This window comes from Bos mutus, chromosome 22, assembly GCF_027580195.1.
Source record: "Bos mutus isolate GX-2022 chromosome 22, NWIPB_WYAK_1.1, whole genome shotgun sequence".
NCBI lineage: Eukaryota > Metazoa > Chordata > Mammalia > Artiodactyla > Bovidae > Bos > Bos mutus.
Window position 1 is genome coordinate 61,062,781 of NC_091638.1, and position 6,130 is coordinate 61,068,910.

A 6,130-nucleotide genomic window follows, 5' to 3' on the forward strand; every position below is an offset into this window, starting at 1 on the left:
TGGGCCGGGCTCTTTACACTCCCTTCTCAGCCGCTCAGAGGCAGAATCATGGGTCATTGGGATCCCTAGTCAGGCAGAGAGGTGCCCGGTCCCCTTTTGTTCTCCACCGTCCAGTCTGGAGAGTTAGGGCTGGGGTTCCCCTCCAAAGCAAGAGCTCCCCGATATCTCCGCAGCCTCAGCCACCCTGGCTGCCTCCTGCAGCCCTCCTGCCCCCAGCTCACCGCCCCACCCCTCACCCTCTCGAGTTCACAGAGGCCTGGGCTGGACCCACCAGCGGGCACAAACCGGCATGGGTCCATCCTCCCCCTTCCCACCACCCCGGCCATTTCACGTCTTCCTTCAAATCTGTTGCCCAGGTGGCTAAGTGCGGGGCTCCAGGAGGTGTCTGACTCTGCCTGGGACCTCAGGAGTATGAAGCCTGAGTATCGGAATTCAAGAGCAGAGTGTGGTGGGGGGGTGGGGAAGGAGCGAGGAGCCTGATTGGTTCTGTTGGGGGTCAGCAAAGCCTGGACTGTATGGATCTGGAAGGAACCCTTAGGAACCTGTGGGACCCCTGAGGAGGCCCACGGCTTTGGGACAGGGCATGACTGGCGACGGGCAGACGGGCAGAGGCTTGGAGGGGAGAAGCCTGGGGTTCCGGGACAGGGGCAGGCCTGAAGTCAGGGTGACTCCGAGTTCCTGCCTCACCCTGCTGGTCTGACCCTCAGCAGGGTCCCCTCCAGTCCTGCTGGCTCCAAATGCACCCTTACTACCTTCTGCAGTAGGTTGAATGGTGCTCCCTCAAAAAAAGATACCCTAACCCAAATGCCTAGACCTGGGCATTGTCACCCTGCTTGGAAAAAGGGGCTTCACGGCTTGATGAGGTCATCCCAGGTTATCCGAGTGGCCCCTAAATCCAACGCCAAGTGCACTTTGAAGAGACAGAAAGGTACAGACACACAGGGAGGAAGGCGACACAGAGACTGAGGCAGATGCTGCCATTAGCCGAGGAGGCCTGAAGCACCAAAACCCAGAAGCTGCAAGAAAGGGTTCTCTCAACAGATTTCAGAGAAAGCACAGGTGTCCACCTAGATTTTGGACTTCTGGCGCTCGGGACCGAGAGAGAAAAAATTTGTGCCCTAGGACACTGATACCCCTGCCTTCCTATGTCAGGGATCATAGCCCTGCCTGTCTCCTCCCCCCAGCTCTGGCCCTGTGTGTTCGTGCAGGCTTGATGGCGGGGGAAAGGGCTGGCCCGGGCTGGACAGAACCAAGGCAGCTCCTTGTCCAGCTCCGCCCTCCTGCAGGCATGAGGAGAGCAGCGTGGATCCCGTGTCTGGGCCTGCCTGGGCCTTGGAAGAGCAGGAGCAGGGTGTGCCAGCGAACGCCAAGGAACCACTGAGGGCTGCAGGGTACGGGGTTCTCGAAGGACACAGGGACGATGCTGACGGCGTGTAGGAGTGTGAGGTGTGCGTATCAGCGTGGAAGAAGGTACATCAGCAGGTGCAGGTACAGACGTGTGCTTCTGCTCTCACCTTGGCCCAGTTTGGGACCAGACCACTGGCTCTGGGCGGTTTCATGGGAACACATCTCAAGTGTGAGCAAAGGCTGGCATGGCTGGGTGGGTTGTATGCTATCCAAAGATGCTTGCTGAGGACCTGTTCACATCTCATCACGGGTGCATGTGTTTATTATGGATGGCAATTTTCCAGCAGCCTCCAACAGCAGATGCGGATGAAGGTGGAGGGGCTGGTCCCACTCCAAGGGGGCTCTAAGGTGGCCATAGCTGCTTGTCCAACTCTTTCCCTGGAGCTTTAGTGGCATGTTCCCACCCCCATCTGGGACCCTCTGGTGGATGGTGGTCTTTGGCAGGTAAGTGTGTGCAGAAGGGCCCACACTTGCCAAGAGTAAGCTAAGGAGGAGAGGGAGGTGTCCGATGCAGGGTGTTTACTTTGCTGGCCCCTATCCAAAGTTCTGTTCCTGTGCTCACCTGTCCGGCCCTCAACATCTCTATTTTGTAGGCGAAGAGGCACAGAGGGGTTGAGAAACTCTCCCAAGGTCATGCCATCCATACTTAAGCAGAGAGCCAAAATATCCTGGGGCTTCCCTGGTGGCTCAGTGGTAAAGCAGCCACCTGCCAATGCAGGGGTCACGGGTTCAATTCCTAGCCTGGGAAGATCCCATGTGCCGAGGGCCAACTGGGTTTGTGCACCCAGTACTAAGTCTGTGCGCTAGAGTCCAGGAGCCACGACTGCTGAAGCCAGAATGCTCCAGAGTCTGTGCTCTCCAAGAGAAGCCACTGCAATGAAAAGCCTGCACACCACAACCAAGAGCGGCCCCATGCACCGCAACGAGAGAGAGCCCACGTGCAGCAGCAAAGACCCCGCACGACCATAAACAAATAACTTTTAAGAAGTATCCTGCATTTGGGTACATGGCTGGGGTGACACCCAAGAGGTGCTATGCTGTGCCAGCCACACACACACACACACACACACACACACTCCCACAGAGATTTGCTCCAGAGGCCCTCACCTTTCTGGCACCATTCATTCTTCCTCTCTGCAAAGTCCTTTCCAGAGCCTGTAAACACACGGGTTATTTCCCCCATAAACAGAAAAACAAAACCACCCTCTCTCAGTGGGCTCCTTCTCTGCTGCCTCCACTTTGGTCTCCCTGACTGGTACTCCCTGGGATGAGCAGTCAGCTGGGCATCTCCTTGCAGCCTCCAGCTGCCCCCCAGCACTGGTATCCTCTGGGTCCCTGGTGACTTCCACCTCGCTCCACCGAGGTGTCCTACTTGGCGTGCTGTCCCCCACCCCCAACGTGTCCAGGAACCCGCCTTGGTCTCCCTTTTTACCTGCCATCTCACATCCAACCCCTCAGCTAACCCAACCTGTTTTTTTTCCATTAAAAAAATTAATTTTTAGTTGGAAAGTAATTACTTTACAATATTGTGTTGGTTTCTGCCATACATCAACACGAATCAGGCATAGGTATACATATGCCCCTTCCCTCTCGAACCTTTCTCCTCCCACCCCATCCCATCCCACACCCACCTCTCTAGGTTGCCACAGAGCATTGGATCTGAGCTCTGTGTATCACACAGCAAATACCCACAGGCTATCTATTTCACATACGGTAATGCATGTTTCAAATATATGTTAGTCCCACCCTGTCCTTCCCCCACCCATGTCCACAAGTCTGTTACGTCGGTGTCTCCTTTGCTGCCCTGAAGATAGCTTCATACCATCAGTACCATCTTTCTATATAGTCCATGTTTATGCATTAATATATGATCTTTCTTTCTGGCTTACTTTGTTCTGCATAATAGGCTCTAGGTTCATCCACCTCATTAGTACTGACTCAGATGCATTCTTTTTAAGGCTGAGTAATATTCCACCGTATACGTATGGCCCACTTTTTTACCCAGTCATCTGTAAATGGATACCTAGGTTGCTTCCATGTCCTAGCCTCCTACATAGCGTTGGAATGAACATGGGGGTACATGTGTCTTCTTCAGGTATGGTTTCCTCAGGGTATATGCCCAGTAGTGGGGCTGCTGCGTCATATGGTAGTTTTGTCCTAGTTTTAAAGGACTCTCCACACTTCTCCATAGTGGCGGTGTCAATTCACCTTCCCACCAGCAGTGCAAGAGGTTCCCTTTTCCCACACCGTTTAGAGCATTTATTGTTTGTAGATTTTCTGATGATAGCCATTCTGACCAGTGTGGTGATACTCCTTTGTAGTTTTTTTTTTTTTTTCCTTTGTAGTTTTGATGTGCATTTCTCCTAACAAGGAGCGATGTTGAGCATCTTTTATCCCCTAGGTTCTGTCTTCATAACCTACCAGAAGGGGATCGCTTCCTGCACCTTTGCTTCCCCCAATGGAGCCTACATCTTTGTGGTCCCTGAGGGTTGCAGTTGAGCTATTCCAAATCCTGAAAGATGATGCTGTGAAAGTGCTGCACTCAATATGCCAGCAAATATGGAAAACTCAGCAGTGGCCACAGGACTGGAAAAGGTCAGTTTTCATTCCAATCCCAAAGAAAGGCAATGCCAAAGAATGCTCAAACTACCGCACAATTGCACTCATCTCACATGCTCGTAAAGTAATGCTCAAAATTCTCCAAGCCAGGCTTCAGCAATATGTGAACCATGAACTTCCTGATGTTCAAGCTGGTTTTAGAAAAGGCAGAGGAACCAGAGATCAAATTGCCAACATCTGCTGGATCATGGAAAAAACAAGAGAGTTCCAGAAAAACATCTATTTCTGCTTCATTGACTATGCCAAAGCCAAAGTTTATTGTGGATCACAATAAACTGTGGAAAATTCTTCAAGAGATGGGAATACCAGACCACCTGATCTGCCTCTTGAGAAATTTGTATGCAGGTCAGGAAGCAACAGTTAGAACTGGACATGGAACAACAGACTGGTTCCAAATAGGAAAAGGAGTACGTTAAGGCTGTATATTGTCACCCTGCTTATTTAACTTATATGCAGAGTACATCATGAGAAACGCTGGACTGAAAGAAACACAAGCTGGAATCAAGATTGGCGGGAGAAATATCAATAACCTCAGAGATGCAGACGAAACCACCCTTATGGCAGAAAGTGAAGAGGAACTCAAAAGCCTCTTGATGAAAGTGAAAGTGGAGAGTGAAAAAGTTGGCTTAAAGCTCAACATTCAGAAAACGAAGATCATGGCATCTGGTCCCACCACTTCATGGGAAATAGATGGGGAAACAGTGGAAACAGTGTCAGACTTTATTTTTCTGGGCTCCAAAATCAGTGCAGATGGTGACTGCAGCCACGAAATTAAAAGACGCTTACTCCTTGGAAGGAAAGTTATGACCAACCTAGATAGCATATTCAAAAGCAGAGACATTACTTTGCCAACAAAGATTCGTCTAGTCAAGGCTATGGTTTTTCCCAGTGGTCATGTATGGATGTGATAGCTGGACTGTGAAGAAGGCTGAGCACCGAAGAATTGATGCTTTTGAACTGTGGTGTTGGAGAAGACTCTTGAGAGCCCCTTGGACTGCAAGGAGATCCAACCAGTCCCTTCTGAAGGAGATCAGCCCTGGGATTTCTTTGGAAGGAATGATGCTAAAGCTGAAACTCCAGTACTTTGGCCACCTCATGCGAAGAGTTGACTCATTGGAAAAGACTCTGATGCTGGGAGGGATTGGGGGCAGGAGGAGAAGGGGAAGACAGAGGATGAGATGGCTGGATGGCATCACTGACTCGATGGACGTGAGTCTGAGTGAACTCCGGGAGTTGGTGATGGACAGGGAGGCCTGGCGTGCTGCGATTCATGGGGTCGCAAAGAGTCGGACACGACTGAGCGACTGATCTGAGGGTTGCAGGGTTACTAAAGTGGCCTTCTTACTGGTCCGCGGCCCGCCCCGGCCGGTCCACTCAATTCACCCGCCGCCGCCGCCCGGGGCTCTTAGAAGCCCGCGTTTGTCCCCCACCTAGCCGATGGGGCTCCCCGCTTCTGGGGTCCTGGCAGCTTCTCGCGCTCTCCCCTCCGCTGCCCCTTCCGCCAGCACCTCTCGGCCAGGTCCCTCCTCACCCACTAACTACCACCGGCGAGTCCTCCTGGCTCCCGAGTCCGGGACTCGGCTCTTCTATCAGAGCACGAATCCGTTTCTCACACACCGAGCGGCGCAGCATCCACATGGTTCACTGTTTACTGTGTGCGGCCCCGGCGGGACTCTGGGCTGGGGGCTCGTTCTTGTCCAGCACCTGGCGGAGCCCGCGCACAGGGTCCGCCAGTGTTCGGTGGCGTGAACGGACGGCGCAAAGCTGTTGGGCCGGGGACGCCGCCAGGCTGATCCTCGGCTCGCGCTCTCCGGGTCCGAGAAATGGGGATCCGGTCCGGTGAATGCGTGGGGGCGGAGCCACCGCGCGGGGCGGGGCCCGGGCTGGGGGCGGGGCCCTAGGTGTGCCGGGCGTCCGCTCCCATTCGCCCTGGGCGGTGAGCTAGGATTGGACTGTACCACCTTCCAGACGGGGGCGTACCTCTCGGAACAGCCCACAGGCGGGGGCGTAGACTCTTCAAGATCTTCCAATAAACTGGTCCTTCTGGACAACAACAACGTATTCAATGGTGTTCCCAAGGCTTCGAGATGCCTGAGCTCAAGTA